Source organism: Pogoniulus pusillus, chromosome 7 (genome assembly GCF_015220805.1).
Source record: "Pogoniulus pusillus isolate bPogPus1 chromosome 7, bPogPus1.pri, whole genome shotgun sequence".
Lineage (NCBI taxonomy): Eukaryota > Metazoa > Chordata > Aves > Piciformes > Lybiidae > Pogoniulus > Pogoniulus pusillus.
Genome location: NC_087270.1, coordinates 23,470,781 through 23,498,750, shown reverse-complemented (window position 1 = coordinate 23,498,750; position 27,970 = coordinate 23,470,781). Strand labels below are relative to the sequence as shown.

The 27,970-nt window shown below is 47.4% G+C and overlaps 2 long non-coding RNA genes across 2 annotated transcripts; both read right to left on the bottom strand.

The window, feature by feature from the left end:
* LOC135176829 (uncharacterized) lies at window positions 1–27,495 on the bottom strand. Its single transcript, XR_010302848.1, has 5 exons — window positions 27,092–27,495; window positions 20,804–21,225; window positions 6,672–6,809; window positions 1,473–1,661; window positions 1–268 (listed from the first exon to the last, which is right to left on the bottom strand). It is a non-coding gene; the product is annotated as an uncharacterized LOC135176829 (long non-coding RNA).
* LOC135176830 (uncharacterized) lies at window positions 2,387–6,455 on the bottom strand. Its single transcript, XR_010302849.1, has 2 exons — window positions 6,366–6,455; window positions 2,387–2,930 (listed from the first exon to the last, which is right to left on the bottom strand). It is a non-coding gene; the product is annotated as an uncharacterized LOC135176830 (long non-coding RNA).
* Window positions 27,496–27,970: the final 475 nt, after the last annotated feature.

Genomic DNA, 27,970 nt, shown 5'->3' with positions numbered 1-27,970 from the left:
CAGAGCTTTGCCTCCTGTAAGTAAACCACCATAATGAGCACAGCTCCTCAAATACATATTTATTTTAAAAAAAAAAAAAAAAAAAGTGAAACAGAACCAGCCTGAAAATTTATTCTGGGGCAGGTTTTGTTTGGCTCCTTCTCCTGGTGCTGATTGCAGAGTTTAACATCTCCAGCGAGGCACTGCCTCTTCCCAGGTGCCCAGTTCCAGATCTCTCCAACTTCTCCAACCCTGCCACTTACTTACGGTAGAAGTCCTTTGTTATCTCCTTGGGTGAAAAGGATGGCAGAGGACAAGTTAAATATTACTAATGATGATTAATGAATGGGTTTGTTATGACTCACATTAAAATATTTCAAAGAGTAGCCCATTGCAACAACATCTGGAACTTGCAGGGTTTTTTTTTGCCAGGAGAGGTGGTTGACTTAAGAATTTTTGGTGGAAGTTTGGCTCTGGAGAACTGCCTCTAGAATGCGTCTTAGTACACCCATCCAGGGAAAAAGATCATCAAGGAAATTCTGTCTGTCTGTCCATTAGCTTGTGGCCAATGGGATGGAGTCTAGTTGGAGGCCAGTAATTAGTGGGGTCCCACAGGGGTCAATAGTGGGACCGGTTCTATTCGGTATATTCATCAGTGACCTGGATGAACGCACAGAGGGCACTGTCAGCAGGTTTGCTGATGACACCAAAATGGGTGGAGTAGCTGCCACACCAGAAGGCTGTGCTGCCATTCAGCCAGACTTGGACAGACTGGAGGGTTGGGCAGGGAGAAATGGAATGAAGTTCAACATGGGCAAGGGTAGAGTCTTGCACCTGGGAAAGAACAACTCCAGGGATCAGTATAGATTGGGGACTGAGATGTTGCAAGGCAGCAAAGTGGAAAAGGATTTGGGAATCCTACTGGCTGGGAGGTTGACATGAGCCAGCAATGTGCTTTTGTGGCCAGGAGGGGCAATGCCATTCTGGGGTGGAGTAAAAGGACTGTGGCCGGTAGGTTGAGAGAGGTTCTTCTGCCCCTCTACTCTGTTCTGGTGAGGGCACATCTGGAGTACTGATTCTAGTTCTGGGCCACCCAGTTCAAGAGGGACATGGAACTGCTAGGCAGAGTCCAGAGCAGAGCCACAAAGATGACAAAGGGAATGGAACAGCTCTCTTACAAGGAGATGCTGAGGGAGCTGGGGCTCTTGAGCTTGGAAAGGAGGAAGGGTGGCTCTGCTGCTTGGAGAAGAGGAGGCTGAGAGGTGACCTCATCAGTGTTTATAAAGATGCAAAGGTGAGTGCCAGGAGGCTGGAGCCAGGCTCTGCTGTGTGATGCCCAGTAACAGGACAGGGCCACTGGGTGAAAGTCGAGGCATAGGAAGTTTCATGTAAACATGAGGAGGAATTGTTTTCCCTATGAGGATGACAGAACACTGGAACAGACTGCTCAGGAGGTTGTGGAGTCTCCCTCTCTGGGGATATTCAAAACCCACCTGGATGTGTTCCTGTGTGATCTGGTATAGGTGATCCTGCTCTGGCAGATGGGTTGGACTGAGTGAGCTTTTGAGGTCCCTTCCAGCCCCTGACATTCTGTGATTCTGTGATTCTGTCATCTTCCTCTCTCATGAGGTAACGGAGGAGAGGCATTTTTTCTGAAGTACTTTTTCAGCATGAGAGTCCACCTGGAAATTCAGTTTTCAGAGAGAGATTTGTTTCATTTGGTTGCAAGAAATAATGCAAATTGTTTCAGAAACAATGTCAATTTCTAGTCACTAGTGGTTGTCCCCAGGGCTTGGTTTGGGGGCCAGTTGTCTTTAGTGTCTTTACTAATGATTTGCGTGAGGGCATTGAATGCACCCTCAGTAAGTTTGCAGGTGACACCAAGCAGGGGGAGAGTGTTCATCTGCTTAAAGGTAGGAAAGCTCTACAGAGGGACCTGGGACAGGCCAACAGGATAACGTTCAACAAGGCCAAGAGCTAGGTCCTGCACTTGGGTCACAACAACCCCATGAACACTCCAGGCTTGGGGAAGAGTGACTGAAAAGCTGATTCATCCAACCTGTCCTTGAACACCTCCAGGGAAGGAGCATCTGCAACCTCCCTGGACAGCTTGTTCAAGTCTCTGACTACCCTTACTGGAAAGAATTTCTTCCTAATCTCCAGTCTAAATCTATCCTGGTCCATGTGAGTTCTCAAGGCCTTTGGCAAACCTTTGACTGTAGCAGAAAAGTTGTTTGGATGAGTCTAGTTTTTGCTGTGAAACTTCCAGTTGATTCTAGAGGGTACTAGTTCGGTGGTTTAGTTGAAGAATTATCTCACTGACATTTCTGCAGGAAAATGGTCTTCAGTAGCTTTTAAGCTGGAAAAATGGTAGGACTGAAAATAAAAAGGGATTAAGGACACTGAATTGTCAAAGAGCAGAAACAATAGTATTTATTTCTCCTTATTAATAGATTTTTGGTTGTTCATTGTGGGCTTTTTCTACTAATAACAACACACCTGTAGAGCAAGTTGCAACATTTGAGAACACCCTGTCTGGCCATCAAAAAAACCCAAACTAAAACCAAAAACCCAAAGCAAGGAGTATCTTAATGCATGCTTCTGGTGAGATAGACAAAAATTGCATCACTCTGTAGAAGAGGATGGATCCGAATGCAGCAGTTGGGCCAGGAAACCCACACATTTCTGACAAGAGAGTTTCTGCTTGAATATCTTTTTGGCAAGGAAGAAATCCATCTCATTCCTCAAGTCCTGGAACAAAATGAGAAGTTTGATCTAAACCAGTAATTTTTCAGATGGGGAAATGACCTCAAACTGCCTTGAGAGACTTGGCAGAGAAGGATGGAGAGGTTGTAGGTGAAAAGGAGGAGTCCTTGAGCAGTACCAGGGGCTCCCTCCTCCACTGTTGGTTTGGGATGAAATCTGTGCAGGTGAAGGGGCCAGTTTCAGTGCTGAAACAAACAAACAAACAGTGGTTTGCACTTAGAGCTCATGGCCTTGCTGATTTTGTTGCGCCCACTGCTGCAGGTCTGCTGTACTTGCCTCTGTGTCTCCGCTGCACCCCAGAAGAGCCTTGAGTATCTTCAAGCTTTAGACAGAAGCTGATGCTCCATGTAAGGTTCTTTTGCATGTCAAATTTGAGTAAGGCTCAGTTTATGATCTGTGAAGAGCATGATCTGAGCCTGGCTCCAGAAAAGTGGCAACTGTGAGACCATACAGTTGGGTCTCAGAGGCTTCTGCACAAAAATAAGCCTTACGTGTGGGCCAGTTTCTTGTGTGTTAAGCAGCAGATGAGGTCTCTACCATATCCTTACTGTTCTTAGTGAGGTAACAAGGAAGATCTATTGTTTCTCTTTCTTAGTCATCAGTAATACAATCTGCAATTCAGGCTGGACAAGCTGGCAAGTTGGGTGGGGGTGAACTCATGAAGTTCAACAAAGAACAGGGATCTGCTTGAGAGTCCAGCAAAGGGCTAGGAGGATGATTAAAGGACTGGAGCACTGCCTGATGAGAGGCTGAGGGACCTGGGGCTGTTTAGTTTGGGGAAGAGAAGGCTGAGAGGGATTCTAAGAAATGTAAATGAATATCTGAGAGCTGGGGGTCAGGAGGGTGGGGACAGGCTCTGCTCACTTGCACCCTGGGATATGACAAGGAGTAATGGATGGAAGCTGCAGCACAGGAGGTTCCTGCTCAACACAAGTGGGAACTTCTTTACTGTAAAGGTCACAGAGCACTGGCACAGGCTCCCAGAGAGGTTGTAGAGTGACATTCTGGAGATATTCAAGGCCTGTCTGGCTGTGTTCCTCTATGACCTGAGCTTGATTGTATAGTCCTGCTCTGCAGAGGGATTGGACTTGATGATTACCTTGGGTCCTTTCCAACCCCTAGCATCCTGTGATCCTGTGAAGGGCAGGCATAAAGTCCTGCTCTTGGGGAGGAATAACATGTTCACAATGAGCCAGCAATATGTCCTCATGGCCAAGAAGGCAAATTGTCTTCTGGCATGCATTAAGAAGAGTGTGGCACACATGTTGAGGGAGGTTTTTCCCCTCTGTTCTGCTCTGGTGAGGCTGAACATGGACTATTGTGTCTTCTAACAAAGAGCTCTGAGGATAACTGGGGGACTTGAACATCTTGATGAAGGGAATGGAGCATCTCTCTTATAATCATAGAATCAACCAGGTTGGAAGAGACCTCCAAGATCATCCAGTCCAACCTATCCCTCAGCCATATCCAGTCAACTAGACCATGGCACTAAGTGCCTCATCCAGTCTTTTCTTAAACACATCCAGGGACGGTGCCTCCACCACCTCCCTGGGCAGCCCATATAAGGAGAGACTGAGGTAGCTGGGGGCCTGCTGCTTGGAGAAGAGGAGGCTGAGAGGTGACCTCATTCACATTGATAAAGATGTAAGGTGAGTGCCAAGAGAATGGAGCCAGGCTCTTCTCAGTGATGCCCAATATCAAGACAAGAGGCAATGGGTGTAAGTTGAAGCATAGGAAGTTCCATGGAAACATGATTTTTTTTTCCCTGTGAGGGGGACAGAACACTGGAACAGGCTGCTTGGGGAGGTTGTGGAGTCTTCTTCTCTGGAGATATTCAAAACCCACCTGGAGGTGTTCCTGTATGACCTGCTCTAGGTGATTCTGCTCTGGCAGGGGGGCTGGACTGAGATTTCATTGAGATTTCATTGTCCCTTCCAGCCCCTGACATTCTATGATTCTGTGATCTCTCCTATGAAGAAAGGCTGAGAGCCCTGGGGCTGTTCAGTTTGGAGAAGAGAAAGCTGAGAGGGCATCTGATCAATGTCTATGAGTATCTGAGGGGTGGTGTCAAGATGAAGTTGCCAGGCTGTTTGGTGGTGCCCAATGATAGGACAAGGCCCAAGAGGTGCAACCTGGAACACACTAGGTTCCACCTCAACACGAGGGGAAACTTCTTTATGATGGGGGTGCTGGAGCTCTGGAGCAGGCTGCCCAGAGAGATTATGGAGTCTCCTTCCCTGAAGACTTTCCAAACTCATCTGAATGTGTTCCTGTGTGACCTTCCCCAGGTGATGCTGCTTTGACAGGGGCATTTGACTCAATGGTCTCTGGAGATTCCTTCCAGATCCTGGCTATGTGATTCTCTTAAGTCATTCAAAATCAACTTGGATGTGATCCTGTGCAACTTGATCTTGGTGTACCTGATTTGGCAGAGATATTGGACTAGACAATCTCCAGAGGTCCCTTCCAACACCCATTCTCTGATTCTATGATCTACATGCCTGCATTCTTCCAAAGCTGGAGTCATCCTTCACATTGGGTACTAACCAGACTGATTTTATTAACACCTTTTTGTGCAGAGATGATGCTGTCAGGCTTGGAGTTCAGTGAAGGTGGTGGACAAGGCATGGGTTCTTAGAGCTCCTGCCAAGGGGTGAGGCATGCAAACAACTGAGGACCAGATTTTCAGGCGTTTGATATGGGATGTAAAGCACAGCTGAGTTACCAAAGTGTAAGTGGCCAATCAAGCACCATAGCTAAGAATCTAAAGGAAAGCTTCTCTTGAAGTGGCAATCACATTTCTACTGCGTGTCTGTGAAGGGGCTGGGAAGACCAATTCCTGTCCCACTCCTCAATGTGCTCAGCCTCCACACCTTCTTGCTCACACATTATTTGTCCACTGCATTTTAATTACTTGGCAGGGAAGTATGTGCACACTGGCAAGTGCAAGATGAAGCTGGAGTGCCACATTGGGTGCAGATTTGCTAGGAAATACAGGAGCTTCAGACCTTTCCTAAGGAGAAAGGAGACTCTGCCTGTGGGACTGAATTTGTGTCCTTACTCTGTTCTTGGCACTTCAGTGGCCCCAGCAAGCATTGGAATAGGTTGCCCAGGGAGGTGGTAGAGTCACCATCCCTAGAGGTGTTCAAAACACTTGTGGACATGGCACTATGGGACACAGTTTAATGGCCATGATGGTGTTATCTCTACAGTTGGACTCAATGATCTTGGAGGTCTTTTCCAACCACAACGATTCTATGCTTCTAAGTTATGGTGCCCCAGTCCTGAGGCTAAGAATCCTTGTGGAGCATCAACCCTCTACACAGGATAATTTAGCATGCAGAAAAGAAGTTGACCACCTAAATTTGTTACGAGATCAGCCAGTGTCATCACTGGTGTACCAAGGTACCAAGCAGAGGCTACTTGAATTAACTATGAAATGAATGATTCAAACTGGAACTAAAAAAACCCAACATTATTGAAGAAGAATGGGCCAGGCAATTTTTGAGTGGAAGCTGGGAGAAGGCAGAGTCATTGCCTGTCACCATGGCTAGTGGACAAAGACAAGTTAGGATGCACAAAAGGAAAGCAGGAAGATGAGCAGTGTTGCCCCTCCTTACAGTTCCTTGGTGGGCGTCACCTCCAACTGCTGGATGAGAGAGAGGTGGGCATTGAAGGTCACCTCAGGATCTGCAGGGACATGGGTAGGACGGCACATGGAGATGTAGGATGAGAAAGACACAGAGGTGGCAGATGGAAAAAGGCACAGAGCAAACATAGGGGAAAAAAAAGACTTGAAATCTGGTGGTTTATTGGCTGAGTGTAGAGTACAAGGGCCTGCCAGTGGGTGTAGAGCAAAGGTTGGGGTATGGTCAGGATCAGACTGGGCTTGCACAGAGAAGAAACATTCACAGAGCCTGACTCACCCCTGCTCCACAGTTTGCACCATCACTTTAGCCTTTGCAAAGGAAGCATGAGAAGCAGCAGTCCCTGGAGTTGTGTAATGGACTAGAGGAGTTGGAGTTCATCCCAGCAGCCATCTGCAGTGGCAGTGAGGATTTGTCCTAGAATAAAGAAAAGACAAGACAAAAGTGGTACTCTCCAGGACAGGGGAAAAAAGAAGTTAAAATGGTAGTGGAGGGGTCACTACTGAGGCACTACGTGGCAAGGGTGAGCAGAGGACTACTCTGATTTCTGTGGAGAAGGACCTGGGCCTGCTGGTGAACAAATTCAGCATGAGCCAGCTGTGTGCTGTCATGGCTGAGACTGTTCTGAGCTTTCATTAACAAGAGTGTGGCCAGCAAGTCAAGGGAGGTTCTCTTTCTCCTCTACTGTGTGATGGTGAGGCTACACCCAGAGTATTGTGTCCAGCTCTGGGCTCTCTGTTTCAAGAAAGACAGGGAAAGGCTAGGGAGTATGTAACATGGAGCCACAAAGATGATGAGGGGACTGGAGCATCTCTCTTGTGAGGAGAGGCTGAAACTCATGGGTCTTTTTAGTCTGGAGAAAAGATGACTGAAAGGGGAGCTTCTCAATGTCTATAAATATCTAAAGGGAGGAGGTCATGAGCATGGGGCTGGGCTTTTTTCCATAGTGCCCAGTGAGAGGACAGGCTGTCCAGACAGGTTGTGGAGTCTTCTTTTCTGGAAACTTCCAAAACTCGCCTGGACACGTTCCTCTGCAACCTGATCTAGGCATACCTGTGTTAGCAAAGTGATCTCCAAAGGTCCCTTTCAAACCCCACCATTCTATGATTGCATCTGGGAGCAGTCATCATGACCTGCAGAAGCAGCAAGTAAGCACAATTGCATTAGAAATTAAGTATTATTTGGTGAGACACTGGAACAGGTTACCCAGGGAGGTCATGAATGTCCCCTCCCTGGAGGTGTTCAAAGCCAGGTTGCATTAGGACTTGAGCGAGCTGGGCTAGTGTGAGGTGTCCCTGCCTATGGCATGGGAGTTGGAACTAGATGACCTTTAAGGTCCCTTCCAACCCAACCAATTCTATGAATCCATTAATTACTGGCAGTGGCTTTTTGCCAAGAATCATAAAATTCTTTGCATCTTGGATAGAAACTCCCCATCAGGAAATCCACATTTTTCAGATCCACAGCTAATGCTGCTGATTTGGAAGCTGGCAGGAAAAAAAAAAACCCAAGCATTGTTATCCTTTGTGGATGCTGTTTGAGAGCAAGTACAAGAAGCTGTAGAGAGCTGTGGAGAGTGAAAAATGTTGTGTCTAGATAGCCAGCTCAAGTGCCAGGATGCTGTCCAATGCAGTAAAAAGGATGAAGATATAACTTTATCCTTTAAAGTCTGGAAATGCCAGCAGAAGCTGCCATGAAGGAGTCAATGAGACATAATGAAACATCCACAAAGGAGGAAGCATTTCAATGTTATATGGCTATATTTGCAGGTGATAGAAAGGTGGGAGAGGGTTTTGACCTCTAGAGAGTGAGAAGGCTCTGCAGAGTGACCTGGACAGCTTGGATCAATGGGCTGAGATCAGCTGTATGAGATTTAACAATGCCAGGGGGGTTGGGCTCAATGATCTCCAGAGGCCTCTTCCAACCCCTAACATCCTGTGATCCTGCAAAGGCCAAGTGCTGGATTCTGCACTTGCATCAGAACAGTCCCACGAACACAGCAGGCTTGGGGCAGAGTAACTGGAAAGTTGTCTAGCAGAAAATGACCTGGAGGTGCTGGTTGACAGATAGTTCAAGGTGAGCCAACAGTGTGCAGTATACTCGGGTGGCCAAGGCAAGCAGCATCCTGGCCTGGTGTAACCAGCAGGACCAGGAAACTGATCATGCCCCCATACTCAGTGCTGGCAAGTCTGCACCTTGAATACTGGTTTCAGTTTTGGGCCACTCACTGCAAGAAGGGCCTTGAGATGCTGGAGTGGGTCCAGAGAAGAGCAAGGAAGATGATGAAGGGTCTGGAGAACAGGGCTGGTGAGGAGCAGCTGAGGGAAATAGGATTGTTTAGTCTGGAGAAAAGAAGGCTGAGGAGAGACCTCATTGCTCTCTATAACTCCCTGAAAGGAGGTTGGAGCCGGATAGAGGCCAATCTCTTCTCTCTAATATCAGGTGATAGAACAAGAGGAAATGGCCTCAGATTGTACCAGGGAAAGTTTTGACTGGCTATTAGGTAAAAATTATTTTATGGAAGAGCAATCAGGTATTGGAATAGGTTGCCCATAGTGGTAGTGGAGCCACCACCCATAGAGGCATTCAAGAAACATATGAACTTGGCACTTTAGGGCATGGTTTAATGACCATGGTGGTCTTAGGTTGATGGTTAGATTCAATGATCTTGGAGGTCTTTTTCAACTGAAACTATCTTGTGATTCTGTGTACCTACCCAGGTTCCCAGATTTGCAGGGCAACTACATAGTCTGTACCTCACATTATGTTCACTGCTTAGACATTATTCCCTAAGTTTTATCACAGTCACATTCATTTTTAATGTTTAAGTACACATTTATAATAATCCTCACCAAAGGCTGGTCCCTAATTCCATCAGGAGCAAAGCTAAGGAAATGATACATGCAAATCTCAGAGCAGGGGTTGGTACCATTAATCCCTGCCTTTTCTTCCTGGAGGGAACTCACCCGCCCCAGGTCTGTTGGAGCTTGTAGCCTGGCTGGGAGCCGAAAAGCCTTGGGTGAAACCCTACCTGCATGCCAAAGGTCCTTAACTCTCTAAACTTGCCGCTCCCACACCCAAAGGGAAGTGCTTGTGCTCTCCTATTTTCCCACAAAGCCTCAATCTTTCAGTTGCCTCCCACACAAGCCAAGGGGGAGGATGGAGCAAAATGCATTTTAATGAGCATTTGAATAATCATGGGGAAGAGCACTTTTCACTGACAGGGCACCTTTCGTACAAGCCGTTTATAAGCATCCATTAAGCCTGACAACATCACTGAAGGATGGTTATTTGTTTTGGTTTTGTTTTTTTTCTTCTTAGTTCTCCAGAATTAAGAGCTGGGATTTGCTCAGATATAGGGCAGGAAACTTAAAGTGGGGGCTGGAAATGAGAACTCTGCATGAGGGATCTCCTTTCTTTACTCTCCACTGAGTTTCCTCTCAGTTGGCTAACCACTAAGCAAGATCTCGATGTCCAGATGCTCATAGATAACAAAGCTTCAATATTGCTTCCATTCTGCACATTGCATGCTGGCTTGGTTCAGAGGCCAAATCCTATTCTGGCATTAGCCAGTGGCAAGGATCCCATCAAGCATCATAGAATCGTAGAATGTTAGGGGCTGGAAGGGACATTGAAAGATCATTCAGTCCAACCTCCCTGCCAGAGCAGGATCACCTAGGCCAGGTCACACTGGAACACATCTAGGTGGGTTTTGAATATCTCCAGAGAGGAAGACTCCACAACCTCCCTGGGCAGCCCATTCCAGTGTTCTGTCACTCTCTGTCACAGGGTGAAAAACCCTCCTCGTGTTACATGGAACTTCCTATGCCTCAGCTTCCACCCATTGCCTCTTGTCCTGTCATTGGGAATCACCCAGCAGAGCCTGGCTCCAGCCTCCTGACACTCATCCTTTGCATCCTTATAAACATTGATGTGTTCACCTCTCAGTCTCTTCTTCTCCAAGCTAAAGAGCCCCAGCTCCCTCAGACTCTCCCTGTAAGAGAGATGTTCCATTCCCTTCATCATCTTTGCGGCTCTGTGCTGGACTCTCTCAAGCAGTTCTATGTCCCTCTTGAATGTCATCAGAAGGTGGTGGGGTGCAAGCCACAAGACTTAGTTTGAAAACCAAAAGAAGGTACTGGAAAATGTTTGCAGCCAGGCACATCTGCAGAGAGCTATGTGGTTTAGAATGGTTTCTCTCACTCGAGGAAACCTGCGAGGCTTTAAATGAGACTCTTGCCAAAGGGCACATCCATGGGATTGATCCAAAACCACCGGCAAGGCATTTCCTTGCCAGGCAGCGTGCGCGCGTTCCAGGGGGCAGCAACAATATTTCTTCTTTGACGTCGCCAGTTAAAAGGATTTATTTGCAGGAAAATAGAGTACTTCAGTTGTGTGATGGGAAAAAAAATGTTCTATATAATTAAAAGTGGGATTAGACAGAAAAATGAGATGTTAGGCAGATAATTAGGGAACTATTATAATTAGAATGTGCTTTTAAATCCCTCTAGTAGCTTCTATTGTGAAAGGGATGTCTCCTGATTAACTAATATTTCCTTTAATGATGTATTTTTCCTCTTTCTTCTGGATAGGAAAGCTTGAGTTGCATGAATTCACCTCAGAATAGTAGTTTCATAGAGTGGTAGGGGTTGGAAGAGATGTCTGGAGATCAGCAAGTTCAGCTCCTCTGCCAGAGCAGGATCATCTAGGACAAGAACTCATCCAGATGGGTCTTAAATGTCTTTGGAGAAGAAGACTCCACAACCTCTCTGGGCAAGCTGTTCCAGTGCTCTTCCACCCTTACAGTAAAGTTTTTCCTCATGTCAAGGTGGAACACCCTGTGTTCCAGTTTGTATCCATCAAAAAGAGACTGCACTCTTTTTCTTGACACCCACCCCTCAGATATCTATGAACATTAATAAGATCCCCTCTCAGTCTTCTCTCTTCCAGATAAAGCAGCCCCAGATCTCTCAACCTTTGCTTGTAAGACAGATATTCTAGTCCCTTCATCACCTAAAAAAAGAATCACAGTTTACTGAGACCTGACTTCTTGTCTCAGCAAGCCAGTTTTGCTCAGGAAAAAAAAGTCCCTCTGGTTGGAGTTGAAAGTGGTAGGGAAGATTTTACCGGGAAGATTATTAAATCACCTCTCTATTAAATGCAATCTTATTTATAGACAGTGTTTAGTCTTCTTTGTGTTCAGCCTTTAAGAGAAATTATTGCTGTTGGGGAGCACTGCTAGCATTAGATTTTTATTCATGCAGGTTTGATACAAACAAAACTGCTGCATATTTCTATGTGAAGTGGAAAGCTGTGGTGGTTTGGAAAGGCTGTGGTGCTTCAATGAGAGCTGTCTAACAGCTGGTGGTAATGAATGTGAACCAGCAAGTCTCTCAGGAGCTGCTTCTCTCTCCTGGGCTCTCAGTCAGGGAGTAGGAAAGGACAGGCAATGGTCCCACTGCTTACAGCCCCATGAATGGGAGTAGTTCTGTTGAAGTTGTTACTGTCCTGGTCTGTATGAGGAATAATGTAAGCAGCAGGACCAGGGCAGTGGTTGAACAACTTGTGCTCAGCACTAGGGAGGCCACACCTTCAGTGCTGTGTTCAGTTTTGAGGCTCTCACCACAAGAAGGACATTGAGGTGCTGCAGCAGGTCCAGAGAAGGACAACGAAGCTGATGGGGGGTCTGGAGAACCGGGCTGGTGAGGAGCAGCTGAGGGAACTGAGGTTGTTTAGTCTGGAGAAAGGAGGCTGAGGAGGGACTTTTTCACTCTACAATTCTTTGGAAGGAGGCTGTAGCAAGGTGGAAGTCAGTTTAATATCCTTAGTAACAAGTGATAGGAGGAGAGGAAGCAGCCTCAAGTTGCACCAGGGGAGGTTTAGGTTGGAGGTGAGAAGAAACTTTTTGACTGAAAGGGTTGTAAAAGCCTGGCACAGGCTGCCCAAGGAGGTGGGTGAATCCCCATCCCCAGAGGTGCTTAAAAGAGGCAGAGATGTGGTGCTGACTTGTAGAGGTAAAGAACGGTCAGACTCAATCATCTTAAAGGTCTTTTCTCAGCAAAACCATTCTACAATTTACCAGTCAGTTAAAACTGGAGGAAATGAGAGAATAAAGTGTCCTGTTGAGCTTTTGCAAGCGTTGGCTTGCAGGGAGCCTGTGACAGAAAGTGTCATGAAGAGACAGGGATAAGTAGAAAAGGGAAAGAACTTGCTGAAAATGCAGCCCCCTTCCCTTACTGGTTTGGCCTTTGGTTTTCTGGTTCTGGGGGGTGGGGGGGTGTTTGTTTGCTTGTTTTTAAATTGAACTTAAAATGTTAGGAATTACAGAGAGAAACAAGAATGAAAGTTCAATCTGAATGCAAAGGCCAAATGTTGCCTCTTATATGTAGAAATATCAATAAAAGTGTACCCAGGAGGTCTAGGGAGGTTCTTCTTCCCCTCTACTCTGCCCTGGTGAGACCACACCTGGAATACTGTGTCTAATTTTGGGTTCTCCAGCTCAGAAGAAACAGGGACCTGATAGAAAGTGTCCTTTGGAAAGCCACATGGATGATTTGAGGACTTGAGCATCTCCCCTAGGCAGAGACACTGAGAAACCTGGGGCTGTTTAGTCTGGAGAAGACTCAGAGGAGATCTGATCAATGTGCACAAATATCTGAGGGATGTGTGTCAAGTGCCTGGGGCCAATCTCTTTTCAGTGGTCAGCAGCAATAAGCCAAGGAGCAACAGCCACAAACTGGAACAGAGGAGCTTTCACCTCAACATGAGGGGAAACTTCCTTACAGTGAGGGTGACAGAACCCTGGAGCTGTCTGCCCAGAGAGGTTGTGGAGTCTCCTTCTCTGGAGACTTTCCAAACCCACCTGGATGCATTCCTGTGTGGACTACCCTAGGGGATGCTGCCCTGGCAGGGGGGTTGGACTGGATGATCTCTGGAGTTCCAGTCTAATCTCTAACTAAGACTCTGTGATTCTGTGAAGTAGGAGGGGGAGGGGAGGGCAGGGCAGCAGAGGAGACCTCCAAGCATCCAGGCCACTGGAAGCACCGATGCATGCTTGCATTCTGCTTTATTTGGGCAAACAAGACTCCTGCTCTTTCACCTAAAACCCACAAAAGAGATGGGTGGTTGCATTATGCAGTGTGGAGAACCTTGGCATCCATCAGCAGACAGAAGATTATTTACTTCTAAAACCCCACACATGTGGTATGACTGATTCCATCTTAGTGAGCATATTGTTGAGAGAAACACTCAGAAAAATGCTCCCAAAGAGCTGAATGGTCAGGGAAAGGATGAAAAGTAAACCCAAATGTAGCTCTCATGCCCTGGAGAAGAGAGCCCAAGGAAGGCACAGCCTGCCTGAGGTTGGAGACCCCCAATCCCAACATGGACGTTGCCATGCAAGCAACAGGAAGGGCTGGAGAAAGTGTTACCATTGGGATGAGTGCTTCCAGGGAAAAGAATGCTTCTGGAGTGAAAAAGGAGAAGCACCTCTTTGGGATGTCTTTTGGAACTGTGAACATGGAGAGCATCCCTAGGGTGGCTTCAGAAGTGCAGAGATCACCACTGTACCAGCACTGTAGGAGCACTGCACTGCCATGTCCACACATTCAGTAATCAAGAAAAAGGCAGCAGCAACAAAATGCCAGTGGTGGAAGCAGATGAAAATGCAGCGACTGCTGGAGAGACTAAAGGAAGGACCTGTGGGCAAAGATTCTACCCAAAGATGAGAAACCCTTGGAGGCAGAGCCAGCTTGGCTTGGCTGCGTGCACTGGCTATGTGGAGGAGCAGCAGCTCGTGCAGCCTGGCAGGGCACCAAGTCAGCCTTTCACTGACACATTTGGAAACAGCACTCATCTGTCAGCACTAGCACACCCCTGACATCGACACACCGTGACCTGCCACTGAGGAGAGCTTCCTAGAGCTGGGAATCCTCATGGATCCACTTTAAAAATGAATGAGCTAGATACCTAACGTACCTTTTCTGACTCTTCCTTATGGATCTGACAGCCTGGTGGGCACTAGCCCCTGGCCAGATGTTAGTGGGTCTATCAGCAAAGCCACCCAAACTACAGCAGGAGACAACATCAATGAAACCATCCAGAACCATGCTGCTGAGCCCTTAGAATGACTGTGCAGAATCAGGAAGGGAAGATACTGAGCTGAACTGCAGACTTGCTGATGTCAGAATGGATCAGGGTCTTCTGATTTCCCAGGCTGGACCCTGACATCCAAGTCAGGAGAAAAAAAGCCCAGACCAAAGGAAGCAAAGGGAATTTGACGATTCAAAGCCATGGCTTCCTGCCCTGTATTTGCAGGATTAGGGGCACAGAGGAGTGTGAACTGGCTTCATTAATTCGTTGCAAAATCTGGGCTTCTCACTCCCACAGAAAAGAGCCATTTGGCCTAATGATACCTTCCAGCTCTGCGGTGCCTCTCAGCCAAGAGGCTGAAGCACTTTAGATGTCTTAATTCATCTTCTCAGCAAATAGCCGAGCCCCTGCACGACGAAGTGCTCATGGTTACAGTGCAACACAATGGGGAAAATACACTATAGAAAAGTATGATGCTTTTATGTCTTTTTATGTCTTATACTGCAAACACATCAAAACAATTAGCATTTGGAGATTTGGGGTTTTTTTAAAAGCAAAGAGAATGATTGGCAAGGCAGAGAAAATAAATCTTATACCCCTGAGAGAGTTAGGGACATATTACTTTTTCCACTCTTACAGAGGAGAAATGCCAGATCAAAATTACTTTCCCAAGATCACACAGGGTGATCCTGCCACCCTTTCTATTGAGTAAGTTCTTACTCGAGGCTTTGTCTGTCTTCATGGCCAGAGACCTCCGTGGTTTAGAGACTTTAAAGCTCACTATCCAGTGGTGTGAATTTACAGTGTATTAGCCACTCTATATTTATTCCCCACATAAATATCCTTTCAAAGTAAGCTACCTCACCCAAAAGCACTTTCCAAAGTGTAAGGCCAGCAGTAACGCTGCTAAAAGAATTAACAGTGTCCCACATAATTAGTGGTAATTAGTGCTGGTCAGGACAGGAGTTAATGCACACTAGCAGACATAAATTCTGCCTTTGTCTCCCTGAGCCAACACAAACCCAGCCTGGGAATAACCCCCCCCCCGGGTACAGGAGTGAAAGGATTGTGTTGGTTATCTGATGCCTCATGATGCCTGAGTGTAAATTCTCTCTGTTCCAGACCTTCCTTCCCATCATGAAGGACATTAGGGCAGCGAAGGTGGTGAGGGGATTGTAGAGCAAGTCTTATGAGGAGAAGCTGAGGGGGCTGGGACTGTTTAGACTGAAGAAAAGGAAGCTGAGAGGAGACCACAGCTATCTGAAGAGAGGCTGGAGTGAAGCCGATGGTGGCCTCTTCTCCCGAGCAGCTAATGACAGCACAATAGGAAATGGCCTCAAGCCACACCAGGAGGTTTAAGTTGGATATCAGGAAGAATTTCTTTATTGAAAGAGTGGTCAGGCATTGGAACAGGCTGCCTAGGGAGAAGGTGGAGTAGCCATCCCTGGAGGTGTTTAAAAATGATTAAATGTAATGCATTGGGCTGTGATCTAGCGGTCACGGAGATGTTGAGTAGAAGGTTGGACTTGATGATCTTGGAAGTCTTCTCCAAACTTAGTGATTCTATGAAAGCTTGCACCCTCTTTTTGGCAAGGGGATAGATCCAGTAGTAATCCCAGAGGTATCTGGTAACACATTTCTGTGGGTCTTACAGAAGGGGGAAAAACCCCATGAGCATCAAACCTGAGGCTGCAGCAACACACTCAAATATCTTCAGAGTGCTTCATAGCTTCCCACTGTGGCCTTAACCATTTCTGCCTCGTAACTGCTAATAGAAAGAGAGGAAATGCCCTCAAATTTTGCCAGGGGAGGTATAGATTGGATATTGGGGAAAAATTATTTATAGAAAGAGGAGTCAGGCATGGGAACAGATTTCCCAGGGAGCTGGTAGAGTCACCATCTCTGATGTGTCCAAAAATGCATGGATATGGCACTGTGGGACATGGTTTAATCATAGAATCATAGAATGGTTTAGGTTGGAAAGGACCTTCAAAGATCATTAATTTCCAACCCCCCTGCCATAGGCATGGACACCTCCCACTAGAATAGGTCACTCAAGGCCTCATCCAACTTAGCTTTGAACACCTGCAGAGAGGGAGCATCCACAACCTCCCTGGGTAACCTGTGCCAGTGTTTCACCACCCTCACTGTAAAGAACTTCTTCCCAATGACCATGGTGGTGTTGGGTTGAAGATTTGACTTCATGATCTTAGCCATCCAAACCAGTTCTGTGATTCTATGATTCGTGCCAGCAAAATTGAACTGCAGGAAAAAATAAAACCAATTAAAAGGAGAAAATACTGAAACAAATTCAGTCTATCCTCCTCACACTGATGAGAGGCTCGTGGGGCAATAGGTGGCTTTGCCTAAAGAGAGGAGTGTGTGCTGGGGCATAACTGGCATGTGCATGCAAGTGCTAGCACACTTCTGGCATGTGTATGGATTCAGGATGCTGGAGCAAACTCACTGGGAAATGGTTGGGAAGTGAAGAACTAAGCACGTGGGAAAGGTTCTTCCCTAACACTTAAAACATTTGATTTCGAATGGTGTTTTCTACATCTTATCCAACGTCAGACCTGACCTCCTCATGCTAGGGCTTGAAGGAGTAAAGAAAAGATGGACTATACAAAGTTTCCTGAATGCAAACACCCTCCTCTCTCCTTCATTTGAAGAGGATTTGCTGGAATGTAGACCTCAACAGTTAGAAATATTCGAAAGGGGAAAACTTAGTAAAGTAATATTTGGGGCTGAAACCCCTCATGTTTGCGCCTGAATGACTGCAGTGGTTATTGAGTTTGAGAAAACAACTTAGCAAACACGAGGAGAGGCTTGCAATACAGTCACAAAGAATAATTAACACAGAGATCACCCACTCCAGCTCATTGGAACAGCAACTAAAAGCCAGGTTTTACCAGGGTTTGAAGGATGTGCAGGCTGAATCGCCATAGGTGCCGGGATTGACTCTGACTTCCAGCATCGCTGAGACCCATTTGCTTCCACTATCTTCACCCAGACCTGCTGGAGCTGAACACCATTCATAACCAGTGCTCAGCTGGCCTCTAGAAATGGGCTTTTTTCCAAGCAGGGAAGTGATTTTATGTTCACTTTTTAAAATGGAGAGGTAAAACCCTGTGCGGACACTTATTTTGACTTAACTGATCTTACATTGATTTTGCTTAACTGATGGTGAAGGGCTCATTTGAGCTAAACACAAAGAAAATGCTCATAAATTCAAATTAAATGCTGGTGTTTTCTTCAGGGCTTTGCCTCATCTTGGCTAGTAAAAGGATTCAAATGAAGTTAAAGCTGGTATAGTTTTTATATCAGCTAGTCTTGGCTTAGAAACCTGTGGGCCTGCTTGTGCCGACTCATCATCGCTTGTAAATGGATTTCATTTTGATCAAAGCCAGTGGAGCCGATGTTACTCTCTCAGCCTGCTGGAGAGGGACCCCTGAGGTGACGTCAGCTGAGGGAAGAGTCACTGACTACAGCCAACATGTCGCAGAAGAACTTCAAAGCCAGATCCGTAGGCAACCTTGGCTAGGAGCAGGGAACAGATCCAAGGGAAAACATGAGGCAGGCAGGCTTGGCTTTCTCAACAAAATCTGTGTTAAGAGACAGGCAGGTAAGAAGAGCTTTAGAAAGGCACTGGAAAATGGGAAGAAGGAATGGAATAAACTGCACAGCCAGAGCAACAAGTGGTCCCATGGTGCAGATTTCTTAGGAAGTCTCTTACTCAAGACACTGTGTTTTTTAATACATTCATAAAGTTCCTCTGAGAACTGTGGCTGTTTGTAGTGTGTTTGAAGGAGCACACAAACCCACTGGACAGTGGAGAAGCCATCAAAGGAGATGAAGATCCAGGAGCCACACTGTGTAGACAAAGTACAGCAGCAGGGACAGCAGAGGAAGATTAAGCAAGGAAAGCATTAAGCCATATTGTATGCCTATGATGCCTACACTGCTGGATTTTGAGGATGGCTAAGATGGGACAAGCTACCTGTGAGTCAAGATCCTTTCAGGTAGTCCTATATGGAGGAGTCTGGTGCAGTATCTTGACAGCCAGAAGAAGAAACGAGGTGGTTATCTGCCTCCCAGCCCAATGAGGCCAATGAAGATGGTGTAAGGATGTCTGGTGAAAAGTGCTGCCAATGGATCATGACCTAAAAAGCTAAGTGATATCTCACTAAGGAAATACTCAGAATAACTACAGCTCTGCTGAAACACCATGAAAAGAACTGCAAGCACATGCAACTGTCATAAAAACTTCAGTCCAGAGATGAAAGAGAAAGTAGATTTCTTGCAAGGATTTGCCATCTTAGGAGGGAGGGAAGGAGGCAGAGGTGGCATACTCAGGTGTGGAAATTTGGTGTAGAAAACCACCAGCTATTCGAGTTCAGAGAGGCAAAAGATTTTTGAAGGTAGAATTTGAGCTGTGTAGGAAAAAATCAGATGGTGGAGCTTTTCCCCTAACTTACAGACACAACATGTGCTTCTAATACAGAAACTACAGTAGAAGCTAGAGTTACTGCAAGGCTGGGCATACTAATGAATCAAATTGTCTCTACACAACTTCAAAGGCTTTGTGAAGAAGCAGGAATAACTAGAAATGTACCAGTAATGGCAAGGACAACGTGGCTGACACTGGGTGAAAGCCAGCGAGGGTCTCTTAGTCGACAGAGAGGTGTAGAGTGCATGGAAAAAACTGAGAGAAAAAAAAAAATCATCTGGTGGGGATGCGCAGCAGAAGAGAAAGAGTAGCAGCAGCCTCAAGATTGGTGAGGAAAAAAGCAAAGCAGAAAGGGCTGGGCAGAAGAAAAAAGGCTGAGCAATGCTCAGTTAGAAAATTTGCAGACAAAGTTAAAAGCAGTTCAAGCAGTAGCAAGGAGAGGAAAGTAATAGAAAGGGTTGCAAATGGTCAGCAACGCAGATAGCAAACTTCAACTTGGAAGCATAAAAAAAGAAATATGATCTAGGACGCTATGAGAGAAATAATTTAAAGCAAGATATTCTGGGGTAGGGGAATGATCTGGGCAAGGTCCAGAACTGCCGTTGATGAGTTAATGAAGAGGTGGGAACAGCTTGTCTTTAAGCAGAAGTCTGAGAGCAAAAGTATCTGCCTCTCTTCCTTGCACCACCACATTGTCTCTTGAACGACTCCTTTGAACACCTCCTGTGCTTTAAGCACTTTGCCCCTGAATTGAGGATTTCCCATCTCACACACATGCTTGTAAGATGTTCAGCTGGGACTGTGGCACCCCACGGTGCTGCAAGCCACCACACACCATTTCGGTGAGCTATCTCGTTTCAGGGGGTGCATTGACAATTTGACTCAGTGATCTTAGAGGTCTTTCCCAACCAAAACAATTCTATGATTCTATGATACTATGATTCTATGATTTGAGGAAGATAAAATCAAACACAGATGGCAGAATTGGAGTGGGGGACTGAAGTGATAAGTGATCTTAGAAGTCTTTTCCAACCAAAACAATTCTATGATTCCATGATTCTGTGATCTGCATCCTCATGGCATACCTTATGGCTTTGTCACTGATAGGTTTGCTCTGTGTTGAGTTTGACTGAATAATTGACCAAGTTTTTTGTTCTAGCTTCTGACTTTAAGGGTGTTTTGGTTGTTGATATTGAAAGGACTTTAATGTTTGTTTGTTTGTTTTTTACTTCTCGATTTAATATATTGCACCTAAGGAAGTGGAGTTGCTATCCCTGAAGGTGTTCAAGAAAAGACTGAATGGGGCACTTAGTGCCATGGTCTAGTTGATGGGACAGGGCTGGGTGATAGGTTGAACTAGATGATCTTGGAGGTCTCTTCCAACCTGCTTGATCCTATGATCCTAAGTGAACCAATGCCTCTCCACTGTATTTTTTTATCTGAAGGGATAGAACTTGACTCCATTCTGCTCCTGTTTGCATCTAGAGGGGACTAAAAGTGGTGTTCTGAGGGAAGAAGAAAGGTGAAACAAGGAGTTCAGTGTCCCAGAATGCCTCCAGAACCACTTGGGTGGGTGAAGCCTGGAGGCATGCTTTTATTTGCCCCACAATGGAGAAATTCAAAAGCACTTTGCTCTGATCTCTATGGGCTAAGGTGCATATCTACTTTCAGAAAGGCATAACCCTTTTCAGAGGTAACTTAGTCATTTAATCTGGGTGACTTCCAATAAGACTTGGGCTGGTAGGGAGTTCCTAGAGTGCAGCTTACTGCCCACGTTTGCTAAAGATGGTTTCTCTCTCTGGCAGGAATTAGATGCCAGGTTTTGTGTGAACTGTGGTCTCCACACTGTATAAGAGACTCAGAGAAATACCTTTGGAAATTTGAACTGAAAAGTGGAACGGTGGGACAGTCTTCCCAAAGCACGCTGAGAGCCCTGTTAGCTAAAATAAGAGTCTTTGATCTCAAGTCTGTGAGGAAATAGTGTTGCAGTTGAGAAGAGCTGAGCTGATTGTTCTAGGAAATGTTTCTCTGGTTCAACATACCAAATACTCCTTTTCCAGAGTTTGGTTGGTGTCCATCTGATTTCTGAGCTTGTTCCCATGATTAAGTTGAGGGCAAGAGCAGGAGGGCATTTTCTTTGAAGTGCAATTATGGCTTCGACCTCCTCGAGATAAAAAAGTGCTCAGTGGGGTATGTTGGAAGCAAACATTCTATTGATGCATCTTGCTGGGTTCTTCTGAACGAGTCTTCCCTTTGACAGTTGCAAATCCCTGCAGATCTTTCAGTGAGCCCCTTAAACAAGCCACAGAAAATGACCATTAGCATCACATCATCGTGCAGGATGCTCCAAATAAATGGGCTGTCAGAGTTTCCCATTTACAGCTAGTGCATGGACCTGACATGATCCCACTGCAAACCCACGAGGCCATCATGGAGCAGCTGGCAGCCAGCCCATGATGCAGAGCTGCCCTGACTGTGGCTGTGGAGGACGAAATGTTGCTGCTGCCATGTGGGAGGCCCAGGGCTCAGGAGTCAGCTCCTGGGGCTGGGGCCCCTCAGAGGGGACACTCATTCTGCTCAGAGGAAAGTGCAGCTTTCACTGCCTCCTCTCCAACCCTCCTTCCTTCTCTCCTTCCATTTTTTTGCCCTTCTTGCTTCTCACAGCTGTCGCCTTCGGGAGTCAGCCTTGATATGGGAGGAGGCCACCTTCCCCTCAACGGAAGGGTGAGGGCAGCTGCGCCTGCTCCAAATCCACAAGTAGGGGAGATGAATAAGGGACAATAAAGTTGGGGGCCTCAGCACAGGCAGAGGATGAGCACATCTGTCCTTGGAGGCGAAGCCCAGCTCTGTGTTTTGGGGCTGGTGTGGCTTGGATTGCATTGCTATAACTGGGAAGGTAGAGGAAAAGGAGGGTGCCAGCATTTGGGTGCCTCCCCTCCAAAGGAAGTTTGAAAAACAGTTAGCAAGTAGCTTTTGTTCCTACGTTGTCCTCAAACCAGTCTTTTGTGCATGTATACACACACACATGTACCCACATTGATTTTACTTGTGGACATCATAGCTGGCCAAAAATTATCCAAGAGGTCTCAGAAATAGACAGATGTACACATCTGTATATTCACCTATAACACCTTGAGGTAGAGGACAGTCACCTCAGACCTGCTGCTGTAGGTAAGCAGGTACCCTCTGCTTACCTGCACTCACAGGTACCCAGTCACATCCAAAGTACTTAGAGATGAGCCACTTGTACCCTAATAAAACACTTCAAAGTGAAGGAGCAAAAGCAACCTGAACCTCTTTTGCAACACCTCCCCCCCACCCCACCCCTAGCTCTTTTTGGTTTAGTTGTTTTTCTTTCTAGGAGAACTGTTGTGCAGGTAGAAGAGAGAGATCATGTTTAAATAGCTGTGCAGATCCATTTAGGACAGTCGAGATGCAATTCTGCAAAACTCTAGGATGATGCCCCCACAGATGCAGGCAGCATAGGTGGATTTTGCTGTCCTGCGAGGAAGTGGACAGAGGGAGCTCTGAGCAGTTGGTAACTCTTGGAGCAAGGGATCGTAGATACCCCGACACTGTACCCAAACTCTCGCAGGCACAGCTTCAGGGGCTTGAAGGGGAGGTGGAAGTAGGATCTGGCAGGGCTGGGCTGAGCTGAGAGTCCTGGGAGCGTCCAGAGCTGCCCCGAACCCCTGTCCGACTCGCACCGCTCCGGCGAGCGCTGAGTTTTATTCCTTTATTTCCTTTATCATTTTAGTTTCTAAAGCATGGATGATTTAGACCCGAAATTATTTAGGTTGTATCGTTTGCGGAAATAGATGTGTCGTGCTTGAACAGCAAACCCGAGCTTTCCGAGAGTCCCCAGATTTCCTTCCCACCCCACTATGCTTCCCAGCCCCGGCTCCCCGCTCTAGTTCGCGTCGATCCTCTGCAAGTCGGCATCTGAGGGAAGCCGAAAGAGTTCTGTAATGGGCTCATTAGCCGGGTTGAACACAGGCTTAGGTAACAGGGATGGAGCAATACTGAGAATTAGTTTGGAGGAAAACATCAAATGGAAAGGCTCTGACAAAGCTCCGCTTGGCTCTAACTCAGCCGAGGTGCCGTCAGATACCAAGATTCAGTTCCCCGTGGCTTCAATTGGGATTTTTTTTCGGTTGCTCTCTAATTTGCTCCTCGTACTGTGTTGCAAGTACTTTCAGGCTCGTTTTAAAGGGCGAGAGATTTCGTTCAATTTTTTAGGAGAGGGATTTTCAACTTTTTTTTATATCGGGGCACGGGATCGTTTAATTTCTGTTTGACTTTGAGGAAAGCGTCCGTAATCCCTTGCTGATTAAAAAAGAATAATCAGGCAGGTTGTTGTTTTCCTTCAAAGATAGCAATTTCTCTCGCAGAGGCGAACTCGGAGCTGAATTTAGCCCGGTGGGAAAGTCTCCAGAAGAGAAGGAAAAAAAAAGGTAGCGAATATTTTAGGCTAATGTCACCCTCTGTTGAACTCTGGCAAGTGGCTCTGAAGGCAGAGAGCTGTCGGAGCTGGTCTGCTATTAAGTAGTAGAAGAGGGGTCCGCCTCTACCTTCATTTAATGTTTTTAAACCCTTCGTGGGTGTCTCTGACTTTTTAGACTACGGACGTGGGTTGACAATAGGCGCTTAGAGTCCTTGCTTTAAAAAGCTGCTTGGCGCTTAAGCTGACCACTAGATAATCATCTGCATGTAGAGTGGGCTACTGACACTAAATACCACGACAGCCTTGCGTTTCACAGCCCCCCTGCGCCTCTCGCCTCGCAAAAAGGTGTGTTGTTTTAGGTTGTTTTTTTTTTTAAAGGTGAATTTGCTTGTTGTCTGGGTTGATTTTTTTTAGTTTGGGTTTTGGTTTTTTGGGTTTTTTTTTTTTTGGTTGGTTGGGTTTTTTTTTAGCAAAACAAAAAAAAAACACTTCTTTTGTTTTTTTGGCGTCTCTTCTTCTTGACTTTTTTTTTTTCTCCACGGTTTTTTGAGGAGGAGAGCATCCCGGGCGCCGCGCAGCAGATAGCCAAACGGGCAAGGAGAAGGGAGAAGGGAATTACTCAGTTTGGCTGCATCTGCTTGGGAGCACTCGCGGCTTGGCCACAGGCAAAACGCGACGTGTGTGTTTCACCTAAACCGAGACTAACGCTATGCTGGTGTAAACCACCCTCACTTCTCCACACCCCACCCCCGCGCTGAACCACCAAAGAGGGGCTGCTGTGGAGGCATTAGACCGATCTCCTTCACTCCCTTCCGAGGCCATCCTCGGAAACGGGAGCGTTCCCTTTGCCCCACGGCTGCAGCCGATGGGAGAAGTTTTTTAATCATTTGCAAATATCTAGCCCCTTCTTTTTAATTTTTCCCCCCACGCGTATTTAACTCATGTCCAACTACCTCCTGCGGGTAAACCTGGCTTAATCTTTACCATATATTGCGTTAAGGGACGCAACCGATTTCTTCGCACTCCGAACTCAAGCCCGACGCGCTTAAAAGTGAACTACTTTATACAATTATACAAATGCATCCGAACGAAAGAAAACTTTGCGTCTGTGGCTTTTCACTCCGGGGTCGCTTTTGTTCTCCTACCGACAAATGCGGCGCCTCTGGCCCTACCGAAATTGCCGAAAACTAGACTGTTCTCCCGAGAAAGTTTGATGTTTCTAACTGCAGTTCCTGCGTCTCCCAGTAGGCGGCACAAGAGCTCAATTCTTCGGGTGACCACAGGCGAACAGCTCCTCTCTCTAATTAAGCAGCCAGAGTTTTAACAGCTATTTTAATATTAATATTAATAACAATACATACAATAATATCAATAGCCAAGGGAAAGGGCAAAGGCAGGGAGTAAAGAAAGGTGGCAGACGGCCGGCCGCTAGATGCAGGCATCCCTGTACACACCAGTGCGAAGCAGCACTTCACAATTAACACAAACTTGTATACGGGATGAACAAAAAATTCCCACACGCACACACCAACCCAAATGCTGTCGTGCTACGGGGCTCTGGAGTTATTCTGTAGGGGTTAGGCTGAAATGCTCTAATCGCAGCACGAAATAGGAAGGCGTCAGCGAGCAGGGGCACGGGGCGGCTTTGCTCTGCCTGGCCCCGACTACCCCGAGGTGCCGTTGCAGGGTGAACCTGCAGCCCCCCGCAGCTTTTTGTCTCTGAAAGGCTCTTTTTGTGCGCGTGTGCCTTCTCTCCATTCGCCAGCACCGCTGCCGGGGAACGTGAAGTGACAAAAATCCCGGCCAGTAACTCATTTCCCACTTAATTTTATTAAAAACCCAAAAAACTTATGGCGCTGATTAGAAAGTTTTAAGGCAAACGTAAATTTTATTGGAAATGTTTTATGAAGCCCTCCATTTAATTACTAAAAGACAAACACACACACACACCTCCGTATAACTTCTGCAGAGGTCGGGGAGGGGGAACGAGCAGTCACTCCCTCGCCACTGCGGGCCGCTCCCGCGGGCTGCCGGAGCTTCGATCCCGTTTCTCCCGCCTCCGTCGGGCTGCCGGCGGACATCCAGGGCCTGAGATATTATGCTGGGGTGGCACAAACTGACCACCGGCCGGATCAGCCGTTCACTGTTTCGAGAGTCGGGAGCTAGTAAACAAACCTCGAAAACTCCCGGCGCTGCGCTTCATCTGCTTACTTAAGTCCCCTCCAGTTAACCTCCTTTTATTACCACTTTCCCCCCCAGCCTTGGGTCTGCCCTTTAATATGTCTTTAAATAGGGCTGGTTTAGGGGTTTTGTGGGTTGGGGGTTTTTTCCTCCCTCATCCCTCTTCCAACTGTTTCATCACGCTGTGACTTTTCGGATATCTCCCCACGTATCTCTTCTTCCCCCCTCCCTCTCCCCCTTATCTGAAGCATTCCTGGATTATCTCTCGGTCTCCTTTCAAACGCTTTCTTCTGCGGTTTCTTGTTTGTCTCTTCTGCTTGTTCCTATTTCAGTTTTCAAATTTCAGTATTAATGGTGAAAGAGCGCACTCGGATGCTAATTTACACACACAGAGCCCCCCTCCTCTCCTCCCTCCCCACAAATCCCTGCTAGGAAAGCGGCAGGGAAGCCAGCTAGAAAACATTGGATTGTTCTTAGGTATGACTAATTCTTTCCTTAAGCTGGGAAATTCAGCCTGATTAAAAGCCTCATTTATTATCCGATAAGCAAATGGACCCAGATTCCACCTCGTGGAGGAGGCTCCCTTGCTCCCCAGACGCGCTTTTCCCCCCCTTTTTTCTCCCCCCACCCCCAGGCTTCGTGGACCTCTCCTCGAAAGGCCCATTTCCAGCCGGGAAGAGGGTGCTCGGGGTTCTTGGGGGGCGACGGGGACCGCGCAGCAGAGCGCAACTTCCCGTGCTCCGCTGCGAGGCCGCTGCCCTGCCCCGCAAACAACCTCTTCGCTTCTCCTTTTCCCTTGCCTCTATTCCTCCCCACACGCCTCTTCTCTGTCTTTTTTCCGCCGTGCTCTGGGCAAGTGGCACTAGATCCTTGCAAAAACAGCAAGACTGGGGCAAAAACACTAAGAAAAGAGCCACTTTGGCTCCAAAAGGCAGAGCGGGGAGAGATGCCGCGCAGAGTCAGTGCAGCCGCAGCGGGAGTTCAGCGAGACAGCGCGGAACTGTCCATTTGCTTCCCCCACACTCCTCCTTTTTAACAGATGATTAATTAGTGCCTGGATTAATTTATTTCATTATTTTATTTTTTTTTTTCTTTATGGCCGGTGTATCGGAGGCGGAGAAGCGCGCAGCAAGCCCTCAGACTAATAACTGTTTGCTAATTGTAAATCCCTTATCCAGAATGAGGTTTGGCCAAACAATTTGTCCAGCTGTAATGACGCTGTAAAAGTGTTTTAAGCCAGTTTGCGCCGAATTAATCTCCTAAAGGGCCTGGTGGAGACGTCTAAAATGGGGTTGTTGTGGGATTATTTTTTTTTCTTCATCATTTCTTTTTAGAAGGAGAAAAGAAAAAGGGATGGGGAGAAGGCATCTCGGGGGAGTTGAGATGCAGCTTCCTCCTGCCAGAGATCTGTGAGGCTGGGAATCGTTACCGAGCGCCGTTCCTCCGGTAAACGGGTAAAGGGATCTTACCTCACTGCCAGGGGTCGGCTCCCACCATGGGGCGGGGGTGTTAGTGTATGAAAATGGCTCTTACCTGAGAGGTCTTTATTTCCCTCGCCGGGCTAAAAGGCTGGTCCTACTGGAAAGGGGAATGGGGGGTCGAAACGGGTTTCCCCGAAGTTTAAGACGTGGCGGCGGGGGCCATCCCCGGTACCCGGGTAGCGCGCCAGCATCAGCCCTATCCTGGGGGGGGGGGGGGAGGTACCGGAGGACACCGCCCCCTTCCCCATCATCTCACTCTGTGTATGTGTGTATTCTCCCTTTTCCTCCCCTCATTTCTCGGGGAGGGGGGGGACGGACGACGACGCAGTAGATGCGATAGGGTTGGGGTCTGCAGGTAACGACGGGGTGGCGGGGGTTAAGGGTTTGGTTCTCCGCTGCCAAACCGTCGGGGGACTAAGGGATGGTTGTGCTTTTAGCTGCTGGGATGGGGGTACAGGGAGGGTGTTGAAAAGGCAGCGTGGAGCACAGCTAGGGATGCGGGTGAGGGGGGTGAGGGAAGCGAACCGGAGCGCCCCGCGGGCAGTGGTCCCGCTGGCTGCGGGGCACCCCGGTTCGCTTGCACCATCCCCCCCCCGACCCCCCCAGTGTCGCGCCGGTCCGAGCCCCGCTTCCCACCCGGACCAATCACAATGCAGCCTATCGTTGATTGGTCAGCGGCGGCACAGCGGCGGCGGCCGGGGGCTGGGTGAGCTCACTCGACCGGCGGCCGCGGGGGGAGCCCAGCGAGGGGCGGGTTGGCGGCGCGGCCCCCGGTGTGTGCGTGTGTGTGTGTGTGAAGGGTGGGGGGACGGACGGACGGGATCAGACAAAGGGAAGGGAAGCGGTGAAGGGAAGAGGGGTGACAGTGATTGGGGAGTGGAGGGGGGAGCGAAGGGAAGGAATGAGGGAGCGGGGGCAGATGACAAGCAGT